A 17,488-nucleotide genomic window follows, 5' to 3' on the forward strand; every position below is an offset into this window, starting at 1 on the left:
AGCTCCGCAGGCTGCAGGTGGCACGGTGGCAGTGTGTGAGGCTGAGCAGTCCAGGGTGACCGGCTGCTCAGAGGAGGGCCCTGGGACCTGCCCAGGCCTTGGCCGGGTGGAGAGGGCTGTGGACGGAGGGTGGCAAGATGAAGTGTGGGGGCCCTGCTGTTTTAGGGTGCACACATCCTATAAACGCGGACACAACCTCAAATTGGGACTAGTGTCCCAGACATTTGAGGCTGAAGGGAGCTTTAGCAGTCACTGAATTTGAACTTTTCATTGAGGTGAGAAAGCAGGTAAGGCCCAGGGTGGGCAGAGAAACCAGGCCTCCGCCTCTCCATTCCTGCGCTGTTCAAAGGCTTTGGGAACCCTGAGCCGTTTGAGTACCTCTCCGAGGGGAAGAGAGGTGAGGCAGGAAAGGTGGCAGCTTTTATTCCCAGTGGCTTTAAGTCCTGAGACTGTCCGTGGTCTGAGCCTCCAACCGCTTCTACGGTTCCCAGCCTCCCACCCGAGACACCACAGCCCTTTTCTCAGATCCACCCAGACACATGCTACTTCTGTGTTGGACTCCAACAGCAGAATTAGCCTGGTGCATTATTAACTCGGCGGGATGCAGGCCTGAGGCACGCCAGAAATCCGGCTCTAAGCAGGTAACAGAGTGAGCGACTACCTCTGGAGAGGGGTTCTCCCCTCCCTCTCAAGTGTCATAGAATAGTCCAGCACCTGGGTCACACCCCTCCCACTGGAGCCCTCTGCCCCTCTTCCTCCAAATCGGTAATTGACTTGTTAGGTCCTGGGCTTCAAAAAGGACATGGGCACAGGCAGAGGGTTTTATGAGCTCTATTCCTACAGATAACTGGGCTAAATATTCACATTCTCATGATGCCAGGGGATATTTGGGACACCCTCCCTCTCACCGTTCCCTCTCTTTCCCTGTCTGTGAGTTCTGGTGTGAATTCCAATAAACATTTTTCCCCTCTTCACTGAGCTCTTGCTTTCCTGTCAACTCAAATGAGTCCCGGGACAGCTCACCTCCCGCAGGAGTCTCCCCTCCCCCCATGGAACATCCATTCCTCCTCGCCTTGCTGTGAAGGGGGAAGGCCTGGCCCTGGGAGTGAGGACACTTAAACGCTGGTCCTCATCTTTGGGGGAATTGTGGTGCGACATTGGACAAGTCATTTCTCCTGCCTAGCCTTGATTTCTGCATCAGTTTAAAGAGGTGGAAGAGATTGTCTCTACAGATCCTTCCAGCTCTGATGAAAAGGACCTTGTCTGTGCCCCTGGGTCAGTTAGTGCTCATTGCTGAAGCCCATCAGCCTCCCGGGGGATTTGGGACACACTCAGGAGACCCCTGGAGACACTGCGTGTGGATGGGTGTGAGCACTTGAGGCTCAAAATTGTTTTCGTGCTAGTTTCGTAAACGCCTGTTGGGCAATGCTGTGGGCAAGGTACTGCACGTGGCTGTGAGGGCGCCGAGACGCCCCAAACCGTGCATCCTGCTGGGAGTTTGCAGTCTCGTTAGATGGATGAGTAATTGGCAAACAGTTATTACCATAAGGCAGAATGCAATTAAGAGCTACTCTGGGAGTAGCAGTGTGCACTAAAATCATCTGGGGTGCTTATTAAAATGTACATTCTTGGTTCCAACCTGCACACCCCCCCAGGGTTTCCACTATAGAGGATTGGGGTGGAGCCTGGAAATCTGCATTTTTAACAAGCTCCTGGGTGATTCTGATGCTGGTGGCCCAAGGACCGTGTTTTGGGAAGCATGGATAGAGCGGCTAAGGGAGCAGGCTGTGCGGTGGGGTCAATTCCTGGCACCTCGGAATTTAGTAGGCACTCAATAAAAAAATCAAGTTCAGATAAAGGAATGTGTGACCTTGGGCAAGTTATTTAACAATTCTGAGCCTTGATTTACCCATTTGTAAAGAGGTAACAACAATACCTTCCTCACAGGGCTGCTGGGAAGGTTATATACTGTAATAAATGATAAATGTTTACTATAGGCACTTATCCGTGCCATCATAAGCATGCAGTATTATTATTATTATTTTAAGTTATAGACAGTATTACAGGGCTGCAGAAGGCTTCATGGATGAGATAACTTTACACGGAGCACTGAGGGATGTGTGGGATTGATTTAAAAAACTAACAATTCTACATAAACTCTTTCAGAAGATAGAAGAGGAAAAAATACCTTCCATCTTGTTTTATAAGGCCGGCATCACCCAGATACTAAAATCAGACAAAGATATTATAAGGAAAGAAACTAAAGACTGATATCCCTTATGAACATAGATTCAAAAATTCTCAAGAAGATACGCACAAATTTAATCTAGAAATATAGAAAAAGGGTAATACATCATGACCATGTAAAGTTTATCCCAGAAATAAAAAGCTTATTCAATATTCAAAGGATTAATTAATGTATTTACCATATTGACATATTATAGAAGGAAAAAACATATGATCATCTCAATAGATTCAAGATATTAACAAAATTCAATATCCATTCATGATAAAAACAAACAAACAACAAAAAACTCTTAACAATCTAGGAGTAGAAGGGAACTTCCTTGCCTGGTAAAGGGCATCTATAAAAGCCTATAGCTCACTACTTGCTGGTGGAAGTCTTAATGCTCTTCCCATAACATTGGGAACAAGTAAAGATATCTGCTGTCATTACTTCTAATTCAGCACCATAATGGGCTTCCTAATAGTGCAATAATGCAAGAACAAGAAATAAAATCATACAGATGGGAAGGAGGAAACAAAACTGATTTTATTCATATATGATGTGATTGTATATGGAGAAAATCCTAAAGCATCTTACTAGTCAATGTATTTCTGTATTGAGAAAATCTTGATTTATACAGATAGATGAATGCAAATGGTAACAATATTTGGAACTAATTGGTCTTTAAATCTCTGATTTCTTTTCATTGAAGGAGAAATGGCAGGAGAAACTTTAGTTCAAAGTCTGCAGAAACATGAGCTAATTTAGTGCATTGTTGAACTCCAGTGAATTAAAATTTACTGTGGATCATGTTTGAATGCGCATACTGTTTATTTTAAATCCAACTTTAATGATTAATTTATATACAATAAAATGCATTATATTACATTTTAAGCATATACCTCAATTTTTAAAAGCAAATGCATATACCCTTATAACTGCTATCAAAATAACCATATAGAACATTTCCACCACTCCAATAAGTTACCCTATGCCCAGGCAAATTTTGATCTACTTCTTGTCACTATAGATTGGTTTGTCTGTTCTAGGATTTCTTCAGAGTGAGTGTGTGGTTTTACATTTCTACCAGCAACATATGAGAGTTCCAGTTGCTCCAGCTTCTCTCCAGCACTGAGTTGTCAGTCTTTTTCATTCTAAGGGGTGTATATATATCTCATTGTAGTTTTTTTTTTTTTTTTTTTGAGACAGAGTCTCGCTTTGTTACCCGGGCTAGAGTGAGTGCCGTGGCATCAGCCTAGCTCACAGCAACCTCAAACTCCTGGGCTTAAATGATCCTACTGCCTCAGCCTCCCGAGTAGCTGGGACTACAGGCACGCGCCACCATGCCTGGCTAATTTTTTCTATATATATATTTTTAGTTGGCCAGATAATTTCTTTCTATTTTCAGTAGAGATGGGGTCTCTCTCTTGCTCAGGCTGGCCTCGAACTCCTGAGCTCAAACAATCCACCTGCCTTGGCCTCCCAGAGTGCTAGGATTACAGGCGTGAGCCACCGTGCCCGGCTTCATTGTAGTTTTAATAGCATTTTTCTGATGACTTGTGATGTTCAGCATCTGTTTTTGTTCTTCCTGGCCTTTTGTACATCTTTTAGGAAGGGTATCACCCAATCTTGTGTAGATTTTTATTGGGTTGTTTGATATCTTATTGAGTTGCAGGAGTTCTTTGTGTATTCTGAATAACAATCATTTGTCAGATATATGTATTGTGAATATTTTCTCCCAGTGTGTGGATCATCCTTTAATTTTCTTAATGGTATCTTACAGGCAGCAGAAGTTTTTAATGTTGATGAATACTATTTTATCAATTTTTCTTTACAGTTTGGGCTTTTTGTGTTCTAATATTTCTAATATGCAATGGTCACATTTTCTCCTAGAATAAAACTTTATTCTAGAAGTTTTATAATTCTAGTATTTACATTGAGGTCTATGTCCCATTTTGAGTGGATATTTGGGTATGGTATAAGATAAGGATAAAAGTTCATTTTATTCCCCCAAGTTGATATCCAGTTGTTTGAGTACAAGTTGTCCAAAGAATATTGCTTGCTTGTTGAACTACCTTGCCAACTATGTTAAATATCAAATGAGCATATATGTGTGGGTCTATTTCTGGACTCTTTATTCTATTCCATTGATCAGTGTGTCTAGTCTTAATATTTCTACAGTAGCTTGACTAAGTCTTGAAAAGAGATAGTATAATTCCTCCAACTTCTTCTTTTTAAAAATTATCTTGGATATTTTCAGTCCCTTGAATTTCCATATAAATTTTAGTATCAGCTTGTCAATTTCTATCAAGAAATATTGCTGTTTTAGTTGGAATGGTGTTGAATCTATAGATCAGAGAGGAGAATTGACATTTAAGTATCTTGAGTCTTCCAGGCTATGAACATAGTATATCCCTTCATTGCTTTAGGTCTTCCTTAATTTTTTTCAGCAATGTTTCATAATTTTCAGTGTAGAGTCCTTATGTATGTTTTGTTAAATTTATCCTTAAGTATTTCATGTGTTTTATACTGTTGCAAGTGGCATTTAAAATTTTTAATTTGCTATTTATTTGTTGCTCATATATAGCAGTAGGTAATTTTCCCCCAAATATCCATTGTGGCAGAGCATTAGGAACTACTACAGTTTTCTGTGCAAGGTGTGAAGGAAGTCGAAGCCAGGAACCTGCTGGAATGGATGGAACAGGGAGGCCCAGAGGAGGGCATTCCAAGATGCACAAGGGAGAGACTGGGAGCAGAGAGAGGGCTTGGGTGCCCACTGCAAGAGGCATTCTTTGCCTATTTAGACTAAAATTTCTTTAAAAATAGGAAAATATTTTCTCAAGTTCATGACCTTCCACAGAGCTTGATCCAGGGTGAAATATGCCTGGGATACTCAAGAAAAATTTTATGAAAGTGTTTTTTTTTTTTTTTTTTTTTTTAAAGTGATGACTTTCACTGGAATCCCAGACTCACCTAAAAGGGAAGAGGAACAAAATAGTGGTGATTGCACAATTACGTTCTGCCTCTGCCTGGGAACTCTCAGTCCCTCCTCCTGTCACTATTGTCAGAGTTGATCTCTTTGGCCTTGATTTGGCCTGTCCTCTCACCCTGGTCTCACTCTCCCCTCCTGGTTTTCTGTGACCCAGCTCAGACTCCTCTTTCCTAAGTCTCTTTAGGGGAGCTAGTGGGGTGCCTGCCCTATCTCTATGAAGACCACCCCCTCTACCTGTTCCCTCTCCTCCTCTGAAACCTGCTCAAAGTTCACCACCTTCAAGCAGGGGTCCCAATCTGTGTCTCTCCAGCATTTATGGATTCAATTCGACATTTATGTATTGAACTCTCAAATTAGTCAGGCTTGGTTCAAATCCAGTCTCTACTTCTTAACTAGTTGAATCATATCAGCAAAGCACTTAATCTTTTAAACCTTAGTTTCCACTTCTAAAAAGTGAAGATAATAATGGTAGCCACCTCATAGTGCTGTTGTGAGGATTAAAGGAGATTATCTCTGTAAAGCACTTAACACGGTTCTGAAACACAATAATCGGGCAATAAATGTTGTGTATGCTGCTGCTATTGCTCCTTCTGGGAAAAGATGAGAACTTAGACATTTATCTTTTTAAAATGTCGGTAGCAAAAGCTAACATTTGTTTCCATTCCCCTGAACAGTTTATATGACATCCTGGTTATATAGCAAGGATGGGTCTCATTATCAACCCATTGGACAGATAACAAAACTGAGGCTGAAAAGTCCACAGTCATAAAATCAGGAAGTGGTAGAGCTAGCATTGAAAACCATGGCTGTGGGTCTTACATTACACATCATTTCCACCATACCCTACTCCAGTTTCCTCCTTTGCCTGAATCTCCGCCCTGTGACTGGGTTAGGGGTGCTCACACAGTGGTTGGGGCCTCATGCTGAGGCCTGGCTGAGCAGGGAAGGTGCCGGATTGTAGGGTGGGGGAGACATTTCAGCTTCTCAGTCTGGGTCCAGAGAAGGAGACCAACTGAGAGAGGTCACCAAACCCTGCCAGAAGCTTGTGTGACCTCATAAGTGACGTTTGCCAGGTCTGCAGCCTCAGCGGAAGGAGGAGAATGAGGGGCCCAAGATGAGGCTGCTAGTCAATGTGGTAGCCTGCATTTTCCTGCCTGGATAATAGGTAGACAAGAGAAGCCTGAGCCCAGAATATTCCCTCAGACGGTTGGCCCGACAGTTATGGAGTGGCCAGAAGAAGGAGTCAGTATCCTTGGCCTGCGAGTGTTTCCTGAAGGCAGAGCTGTTTCACCTCCTTGCAAAGGAGTTTGAAGCCTTGTGGAGCTTGACTGCTTCTGTTATAAAAATATCACCTGCTCATTATTTCAAATTAGGAAAAACAGAAAGATGAAAAATTTAAAAATCAACCATTACATGAAACAACCATGGTTAACAATTTGATATGTTTTCTTTTCAAACGTGTTTTTCTAAAGTATTTAGCTTTAGTCGGTTAACAAAAAATATAGCTATTCTCATCTTACATCGCCAGTCTTATCCTAAGCCTTCTTTTCTGTGCCTAGGCTTTAGTCATACTGAATATTCAGTTTTTATTTCTCTTTTTCTCACTTAACATTAAAACAGAATTTTTTTGTTTACATAAACCCTGTAATTTTTATTATCTATGTAATATTCCATTGGTGGACATAGTTAACTATTCCCAATTCTTTTTTTTTTTTGACATTTGTTTTAGGCAGACATGTATACTGTATATATTTTTTTAGTAGGGAGGTAGAAGCTATTTCCACCAACTATAGAAAATTCTGAGTGGGTCTCTCTAAATCACCGTTCTTTCTAGATATCAGTTTCTAATTCATCAGTATCTCTGTCCTAAAGTTCCCGGGAGACCTATCTTGGGTTTCAATACTACTCTGGTAGAAACTAAAAGTGTTGAAATACCAACAATCTTAGAAAACACCCTACCTGAGAGCTTTTTGGGTATAACTGTACATGCCTCATATTGTTGAGGTTAGCGGATAGTTGATAGATAAAAAATAAGAAAACCCAGCTAAATAAGCAATAATTATTTGATGGACTGTTCTCAAGCAGATGAATGGCATTATTTATTTTCTTGTCACTTTCAGCTTCAGGGGAGCTAAACTCATGAATTTGTCTTTGGTCAGCTGCCGCTCCAGGAGACGCACAAGGGGGGCCCTCTGCATCCCAGCAGGGACACACCGAGACATCTTCCCACATCTTGGTGTCACTCATTGCCCTTGGGTCACCATGAGCACGCAGGTCCATGCTTCAAGATACCAGAGCAGAGGCTTTGGCGGTGGCTCAGCCACCCTGCCGGGAGGGTGCTGGAGGGGGCAAGGAGCTCCCTGTTGGTCCATAAGAGTGGTCGCCGCTGCCCAGGCTAAGCTGGGCCAGGCGGTTTCAGGAGCCAGAGTTTTGCTGGCCTTGGGGCAAGCAAGGGCATCTTCACCAGCGTAACCGGAGCCTGGGCCACGGTGGCAGTTGGGGAGCTATGGGGAGGGACATTTTGGGGTGGGCAGCCTTAGTTGGGTGGGCTTTGGCCTTGGTGTGGGTTTTGGGGGGCTTGGATCTGTAGGACTTGTGGTCTTCCCTGGCATCCAGGAAGTTGTAACAAATGGAAGCTTGTTGGAGCCTCTGGATGTGAAAATTGACCCGTAGGTGCAGGAAGCAAAGCAGCAGGAGTGAGAGCCGATCAAGAAGCTCAACAAGTTTGCTGCCTTCATTGACATGGGAGGTCAGAAAGCCAGGGCTGCATAGCTCCAGGGACCTTCAGAAAGGTCTGTTTGCCACTATGGAAATGTGCCTCATGGAGACTGCACTGGACAGTACAAGCCTAGGATGTCTGAGGCCAACTAGCTTAGTCCCGTGTCTTGACACTGGCTCTGGTAGAAGGTGCCCACCTTGTTTTCCATGTTCTCCAAACCTCTCCAGGAGACTGCATCTGAGTCCCAGCAAGTAATAGGGACAAACAACTTCTATCACAGCATGCAAGCATTGAACACGACGCCAGAATCAGTCGTCGCTCTTGCCAGGCCAGCAGAGACTTCTCAAGTCCATTACGGCTGCCCCTGGGCCTGAGTGCTTCAACTTCCTGTGTCCAGGTGCAGCTCCTGGAGCAGCAGAACCAGGTTGCAAACCGAGTGGGAGCCGCCGCAGCACCTGCATGGCAGCTCCTACACCACCAGCCTAGAGCACATCTTCAAGGGCTACATCAGCAGCCTGGGCAGCAGGTGGACCAGTTCGTGGCAGAGAAAACCGGGTCAAGATGCAGTATGAGGAGATTGCTTAGAGGAGTAAGGTGAGGCTGAGGCCCTTTGCCAGACCAAGGTGAGCATCTGGAGAAGTGTCCTTGCTGGGTTATACCCAGAGGAGTGAGTTGAAGGATCCCCTCCTTCCACCAGCAGGGGTTTGTGGAGCAGGCTCACTGTGCACTGGGCACGGACTTGTCGGAGTCTGGTGAGACCACACGCTCACACACAAGTTACAGGAAGCACATTTATTACTTACACAGAGGCAGCAAGGAAGAACAGAAGCCTAGGATTCAGGCCAACCAGTCCCTAAGGCTCAGAAAAGCTGCCCAGGGTGAATGGAGTCACATGCCCCACTTGTACCACAGCTGAGGAACCCTGAAAGGAGCCTGCCCGGGGTCTGATACCCCAGGGCACTGTGACTCACCAGGCTCAAGTGTTGAAAGACATTGCATGTCTAGGGGAAACCAGGCTGCTCTGGCCAGTACCCCCTTATCTCAGGATATTGCATTCCCAGAACATTCTGCAGTTATTTTCAAGAACCACAAGCAAGAAAGAGGGGAGAACTGGGTTGCTCCAAGGCCACCCAGACAAGGGTCCTGTAGGGTGGACCTGTTCCATTTGCCCTGTGGTTGGGAGGGTTGCCTGACCTCATGTCCTGTCCTAAAGATTAGGTGAGAGGACCACCTGTGAAAGCCTTTGGCCAAGCCATTGGAAGTCACTAGGGCTCTGGCTTGCTGGGTACCTGCCAGTCCTGAGTCAGGGGAGTCGTCCCAACTCTGTAGACTTTGGCGCAATGTCAGTTCCCCATTCCATGGACCATGGTGGCCAATGCTACCACTCAGACTGGTTTCCTTCCACCTGTATACAATCCCCACTGCTTTCCACCTCTGTGGTCTGTGGAGCTACATCCCAGCCTTCCTAACACTCACCTGAGTGGAGCATGATTTAAGGTGGTTCTTTGGCAGAAATAATAATTCTAGGTCCACACTTAAAATAGTGGGTGACTTCCGTCCATTGTGAATTGTCTGTTATGATCTCTTTCTTCATGGTCTGACTGGAAAACACAGACCATGTTTGTATTCTTGTCCAGCATCTGGCTAGGTGATGTGTGATTGTGGTATAACCATGCTGTGAAGGAAGGTTTTATTTTCTCCACTAGACCATACACTTCTAGCAGACAGGAGTATAGCTCCCCTGTTTGTTGGTTTTGGCCACAGTGACCAGACTGGGCAGGACCTACAAGTCCTGGTTGAACAAGGCAGACGGTCTGGGCTGAGGAGCCCTGGGGTGAGGTGTTGGCTCTCCCTGGGCTGCCTTTTCACTCTTGCCTTTTCCTGGTTCCGGTGCCAGGAGCTCCAGGTCACTGCTGCGGGGAAGGGTCATGACCTCAAAGTCATCAAGCTGGAGATCAGTGAGCCAAACCGAGCCATCCAGAGACTTCAGGCAGAAATCGCCAAACTCAACAAACAGGTGGGGCACCAACCTGGCAGTGGCAGCCACTGGGGAATGGGGTTTAGATTGTTCTTTTCTACTTTTCTGTATTCTCAGGCATTCCACAATAAATGATGATATGAGGGTGAAGGAGAGAGAGTACAGGAGTGTGGGTAGGTACCTGGTTGCCTGTGCTGTAGTCACTGCCTGCTGCTGGCCCTTGGCAGAGCACTGTCCTGCAAGACGCCATCCTGGAGGCAGAGCAGAAGGGCGAGGTGGCCCTCAAAGATGCCTATGACAAGCTGGCAGAGGTGGAGGCCACCTGCACCAGGCTAGGGAGGACATGGTGTGGCTGCTATGCGAGTACCAGGAGCTGATGAGCGTGAAGCTGGCCCTGGACGTGGAGATCGCCACCTACCGCAAGCTGCTGGAGGGCGAGGAGTGCAGGTGGGTGGCCCAGAGGGGATAGGATGGAGGAGTGTCCTCACTGCTCTGTCACCGTAGGTGGTCTCTGCCAGGCTTCCCATCTGTATGATGGGGCAGTGCATTACCTCATTCACTCCCAAAATGCTGCCTGGGCTTCATTCAGCAAAGGTGTCCAGTCAGGGCCTTTGTCCAGAGTGGATGTGGCCAGCACCAGCCTAGTCCTGTGTGCGGCAGCCCTTGACTCTGAACTTTTTCTCTCTTGGACAAGAGGGAAGGGGGGGCGGATTTCTGTGCCTTTGGGAAAGGCAGAGAGCAGAGGCACAGTTTTCCTTAGCTTCACCCAGCCCAGGCATGGCTAGACGGACCCCAGGCTGGGAACAGGTCAGGGGCACATGGGGCAGAGGGGCCTGGAGAGGCATGAGTGGTAGTGCTGGTCCAGGAGCAGTGACGATGGGGCAACTGTGGGTGGGCAAGTGAGCAGGTGCTGCAACGGAGGTCGGCTGCCCTCATCACTCCATGCGGGGGTTGATGCAACCCCAGAGTGAGACTGAATGTGAATTATGGAACAGACCTGGGGCATCCTTCCTTCTGGACATTGGTCTCCTCTGACCCCTGTCAGAGGATTGGCTGATTATTCTGTTTTCATGCCAACAGGCTATCTGGAGAAGTTGCCGACAGCATGCACTACTGGAAGTAGTTGGGGGAGTCTCCTCTGCTGGCCAGTCGGGAGCTGCCCCTCCCTGTTCTCTGTGAGTCAGGGCAAGGGGCCTTCAGCTAGGAGGCCGGGTCCCAGGGCCCTGACCTTGCTCTGTAGGCACGGGCTGTGTGGCCTGGGACAGGCACCTGTGGAGCACCAGGTGCCTGTGGCATGCAGGACCTTACCTTGCCTCCAGGTGGAGGAAGTGGAGACCCTGTCCTCAGGCCCCTCTCAGGCTAGAGTGGGGGATGGCCCAGACGGGTGGGTGGTGCAGGAGCCCTGGCCTGGTGGCCACTGTTCAGCAGGATGCCCCTCAATGCTGTGTGAGATGGGTATCAGGGATGTAGAGGGGTGCTGGGGTGCTGGAGTGCCCAGAGCTGCCCTGAGCCTCCCTCTCTGTCCCCCCACACCGGTGTCAAGCACAGTCTCAGCTTTTGGTGCCACTGCGTCTGGCTTCAGCTCAGGGGGCAGAGTCTCTTCGAGCGGAGGCAGCATCCTCAGAGGACCCGGCGCAGCTTCTGGGTCTGTGTCCAGGGCTGTGGGGTCCTCAGGGGCCAGTTGGAGCATCTGAGGGTCCAGATCTCAGGCTTGGAATTCCAGCACTGGCTCTGGCTTGGGAAATGAGGAGTCCCATTCATCGAGAGTCCAGGGCCCCAGGTCAGGGCACAGAATCCTGGGGATGTCCCTCCCAGAGGCAAAGGCCAGTCTTCCGGCCTGCTCTTGGCCTGACCTCTCCCAGCCTCCATCTACCTGAGTGTTTCACAGGGCACACACCTGCTCTGGCTCTACCCCCAACTCTTTATTTTCTTCGGCAATTTGGAGGTGGGCTCCTGGGTCAAAACAAATTCTTTTTCTTTCCCTCCCCGCTCCATACACCCAAATGTCGGGCCCATAGGAAATCCTTCACGTGGAGGCTCAATGGGCCTCCAGGCGTGAGTCAACCCCTGCATCTCCCTGCACCCTTGTAGTGCTCTTAGCCCCCACTGTCTCCTTCCACAGTGCAGGCGCAAGAGCTCTTCCATCTCCGGTGCTGAGCGAGGGCATGCGTGAGCACCCCTCTGCTATTATTACTACCAATCCTCAGTTACCCACCTTAGTGGATGGCAGCCCTGATACCGATAATCTGCTACCACGGTTTAGCAAGAACGTGTTTTTATGATTTTATAAAGCCCCATATGACCCATTTGGGGGCATAAGGACGCTCTGCCTCCCATGGATTCGCAGAGCCTTGGTGGTCGCCAAAGGGAGGAGGAGAGAAGATCCATGGGGACCTGGAGGATGAGTGTGTGCCAGCCTGGCCCCACCCCGTTCCCCTAGAAAGCCAAGGAGGACCCTCTACCTGGAGGGACACCTGAGAGTGGACTGAGTTCAGGTGTCTCCCCTTCTCTAGGGATGAGGATAAAAACGTAACAGAAGCTACTATGTCTCAGGAACCACACTTCCGGCAGAGTCCAGTTTGAAATAACATCCAGTGTGACCTGCTGGGCTAGAAGGGTTACGAACAGAGCTCTGTGCCCCACTGTTTATGGAAGAGATCTTGAATCCTATTTTGTTTTAAAGAATTGACTATTCTCACCCCTACCTCCTTAAACTTTTCCAATAAACTTCATGGGAAATTCATTCTGTTTGGGACTTTTTAAATATTTGCTAATCAGATAGGCCCTGAGTGTTGTTCACCATCCTCAGATTGTCACCCTGCAACACTCTTACACACACGCTCACTGTCTTCTCTGTGCTCAGCTGTCTGTGCTGACGGAGAGCGCATCGGAAGGGCACGCTATTTCTGTACGGCTTCGGCAGGTGGACACAAAGCGCCCTCTTCATTGGGAAGGCTCAGCTTCCATTTGTGAAGCAGTAACTTCAGGACCTTGGGCCTTGCTTGGCAGCCAAGCTGGTGTCATTATTGCCTAATTATGGGGTTATAGCGTTGTTATCATTATTGTTGGAGGATTATCATCAGGTAAGTGGTCAGAGGGTGTGGAGTGGGAAGCAGCAGCCTGGGGGCTCAGGTCACAAGGGCAGCCCTGCTGTTTGTCCCCTGCTTTGCCCAGAGGTGTTGAATTGGGAGGTGGGTCTCATCAGCTCCATCCTGAGCTCTTTTCTGGGAACCACGGGGAGCAAAGGGGACAGGATGGGGGAAGACCCTGCCCTTGAGCAACTCTTAGGCTTCTGAGAGGCACCATTCATTCATTCAAAAATCATTGACGGACCACTCAGGATGTGCTAGACTCTGTCCTCGACACCACTGCAAAAATGTAACTGAGACCTTTGTTAAGAAGGCAGGCGAGTGAATGTGCAGCATGATGACGCAGATGCTGCCGGGGGAGTGCGTATCAGGAACAGGCGCCCAGATTAGGCCACAGGGGGACTTCCTTGAGGAAGAGCCCTTGGCTCTAAAACATGAAACCTGAAAGAGGAGGAGCTAGCCAGAGGGAAGGGAGTGTTTAAGTAGAGGTGCCGTATCTCCTGTGACCAGAGCAGCACTCGGTACATGGTAGGTGCTCAGGAATTGCTGGTTGAATGAAAGAAAAGGGATTGGCAAGAGCTTGGCTCTTTGGGCTCTTTGAAGAAAGTCTGGTGGAGCTTGGAGAGATGTGTGGCAGGAGAGCTGGGTGGGGCCAGATCATGACAAGTTGGCCCTTCTGGGTAGAGTGACCACCTGTTCCTGTTTGCCTGGGACTTCCTGGTTTTAAAACTGAAGGTCTCCCTGCCTGAGAACCCGAGTCCCGGGCACAGTGGGGTGGTTGGTTGTCCTGAAGCTGCCTTACCTCACCAGGTTGGGACTCCTTCCTGCGGCTTTGAGCAGTGGACTGACGCAGTGGCGAGGCCACTTACCTCGCGGAGCGTGGCTGAGCCTGCTGCGTGTCCCCCAGCATCCGTTCTCCTCTTCTTCTACAGAAGTAGAAATGTGAATCTGCACATCCACTTCCCAGTCTCTCTTGCAAGTGACCATGGCCACGAAACCAAGTCCTGGACAGTGGGATGTGAGTCTAACTGATACTGTGCTCCCTGTTTGCCATTAAAGGGCCCTGAGAGTGGGTCCAGGCTGTGATGAAAAAAAATATGAGGAAGTTTAAGAAGCTCTACAAGCTCAGAGCTGTCCCAGACCTTTTGAATAAGAATCTCAGGGCAAGGGAAATGGGTTGTTATAAAAAGATTTCAGGCAATAGTGGTTCTACAGTGGACTGCCTGGTGTCCATCCCTGGCCCCAGCTGTGTGACCTTGTGCAAGTAACTGAACCTCTCTGTGCCTCAGTTTCTTTATCTATAAGAAGTGTGTTAATTGTACCTTCTTGATGGGGTTATTTTGAAGATTAATGTGTTCAGAACAGTACCTGGCACACAAATGCTTAATTTAACGAATGTGCTCGATAAATGTTGCAAAATGGTACCATCTTGTAAGACTATAATATATTACATCCAGATATTGACATTGATAGTGTTAAGATATAGAACATTTCTGTCACCACAAGTTTCCCTTCATGCTGTCCTTGTGTAGAAAACTCGGGTCCCTCCTGTGACACACTCTAACTAACCCCTGTCAACCACTAATCTGTTCTCTATGTCTATATTTCAAGAATTTTATATAAATGGACGGCCGGGCGCGGTGGCTCATGCCTATAATCCTAGCCCCCTGGGAGGCCGAGGTGGGTGGATCGCTCAAGGTCAGGAGTTCGAGAACAGCCTGAGCGAGACCCCGTCTCTACTAAAAATAGAAATAAAAATTATCTGGACAACTAAAAATATGTATAGAAAAAATTAGCCGGGCATGGTGGCGCATGCCTGTAGTCCCAGCTACTCGGGAGGCTGAGGCAGTAGGATCGCTTAAGCCCAGGAGTTTGAGGTTGCTGTGAGCTAGGCTGACGCCACGGCACTCACTCTAGCCTGGACAACAAAGTGAGACTCTGTCACAAAAAAAAAAAAAAAAAAAAAGAATTTTATATAAATGGAATCATTTCAAGAATGTTATACAAATGGATCATACAATATGGAAGCTTTTAGGATTGGCTTTTTTTCACTCAGCATAATTCTCTAGAGATTCATCCAGGTCTTTGCACATATTGACATTAATAATTTGTTCCTTTTCATTGCTGAGTAGTGCTCTGTGGTATGGATATACCATAGTTTCTTATCCATTGAATGGCAGCTGGGTTATTTGCCATTTTTGGTTATTACAAATAAAGCTGCTATAAACATTTCATATAGGCTTTTGTGTGAACATGTGATTCATTTCTCTGGGATAAATGCTCAGGTGTGTAATTGCTAGGATGTATGGTAGGTGCCTGTTCAAATTTTTAAAAACTGCCAGACTGTTTTCCAGAGTAGCTGTACCATTTTACCTTCCCACTAACCATGTGTGAGTCATCCAGTTTCCCTGCAACCTTGCCAGCATTTGGTGTCGTCACTAAGTTTTATTTAAGCTCTCCGATAGGTATGTAGACATATCTCATTGTGGTTTAAATTTGTATTTCCCTGATGCTGAATATCATTTCATGTACTTTTTACCAATTGCACGCCCTATTCAGTGAGATGTCTTGTCATATCTTTTGTCCATTTTCTAATGGGATTGCTTGCTCTTTTATTTTTGAATTTTGCGAGTTCGTTATATATTCTAGATACTAGTCCTTTGTTGGATGTGGTTTGAAAATAATTTTTCCCAGTCTGTAGTTTGTCTTTTCATCCTGCTTAACAAGGTCTTTTGCAGAAAAAAATTTTACTTTTGATGAAGTCTAATTTATTGATTTTTCCTTATATGGATCACGCTTTTGATGTTAAATCTAAAAGCTCTTTATCTATAATATCTTTGATCTTGAAGATTTTCTCCTATTGTTTTTCTAAAAGTTTTAGTTTTACATTTGTCTGTGACCTATTTGAAGTCAATTTTTGATCAATTCTTGGCTTTTTGGCCAAGATCAAGTGTGGAGTCAATTTTTGTATAAAGTGTAAGACTTAGATCAAGATTTTTGTTTGTTTTTTGTTTCACATATGAATATGGAATTGCTTCGGCAGTATTTGTTGAAAAGGCTATCTTTCTTTTAGCAAATTATTTTTGACCCTGTGTTAAAAATTAGTTGAGGTCCAATTTATCTATGTTTTTTTTTGTCTTTGTTTGAGATTTTTGTTTGTGTTATGGGTTGAATTGTGTCCTCCAAAAAAAGACATGTTAAAGTCCCAACTCTGAATGTGACCTTATTTGCAAATAATGTGTTTTTAAAAAATTTTCTTTTGAGATTTCCTCTTCCATCTGTAAGAGTGTGAGCTAGTGTGTGTGGGTTTTGAGAAAGATTTTTCCAGGGAAAGGTTAGGATAGAAAGAGGTCTATTTACTTTTTCTTGGGAAGAAAAAGGGCCAGCATAGAAGTGAAGGAGGTAGAGAATGTTGGTAGAGAGAACCAGGTATTCAGGCTTTTAATTTAGGGGATGTAAAGGTTTGTGGCTGTAGCCAAATTAACACTGCACTGTAACCCGCTGCATTTGCATCCTGTCTCTTCTTAGCAGCGGCTGGTGACAGAAACTGAAGCCACGGCAGGATGTCAAAGTCGAAGAGTTTAGTGCAAAAAGGCTAAAAAGATTGCCAAGTGTTATTGTCTTTAGTGAAATTGGGGACATGTAAGAAAATGATTATTCTTAACTAGAATGTAGCTATTTTGTATGAAAAAAAAAGAAAGAGTGGTTGAATTTGTCAATGACATACCATAACTTTTGCACAGAATTAGAAAAGAGGGATGGGCAAACTGTTCAAGCATGCCAGCTAGTGGAACCATTGCATGTTTATGGAGGAGATTATATACTATGGATATATTTGGGATTTCGGAATTGGGAAACGCTTGAGTCACGTACTTTGGCAATGTCAAGGGTCTATGAAATTCAAGTGTCTTCCCCCAGCCGCCTGCCAAAATTGTGAGCTAGGTTTGTTCTCCTTAGTTTGGGACCCAAGAGCCTAGCACAGTACCCGGGACAGAGTTAGCCCTCAACAGAAGTTTGTTAAATGAATGGATGAATGAATGAACGAGTCGATGGCTGACTGGCTGGCTGGACAAATGAATAAGGCCTGCATAGTTCTGTGAAGTCAGAAGACCAGCCAAGGGAGTGCTCAAGGAGAGGGCGTGTGTTTTTGGGGGCATTTTCATTCTCAGGGATTCACACAAAGAAAGGACTCATTATATGTTTGCTAAAGGAATGACGTTCTCAACTATCTGTGCCTCGGTTTCCCCATTAGTGAAATGTGGATCATGACCACTCCTCTCCAGGCAGAGTAGCTTCTGTGAGGAGCTCTTTCAACACTGTAAAGTGCTGCCCCAGTGTCAGCTGTTGTAAACAGTGGCAATGACCACTATTTCAAGGTCAAGAGTGGGGGTAGCGGAAGGTACAGGAGCACAGAAGTCGGTGTGTACAAGAGAAGGTGAGCAGGGCGGCCTGGCTGGCACAGGGGAGCAGTGGACTTGCCTAG

Source organism: Lemur catta, chromosome 6 (assembly GCF_020740605.2).
Source record: "Lemur catta isolate mLemCat1 chromosome 6, mLemCat1.pri, whole genome shotgun sequence".
Classification (NCBI taxonomy): Eukaryota; Metazoa; Chordata; class Mammalia; order Primates; family Lemuridae; genus Lemur; species Lemur catta.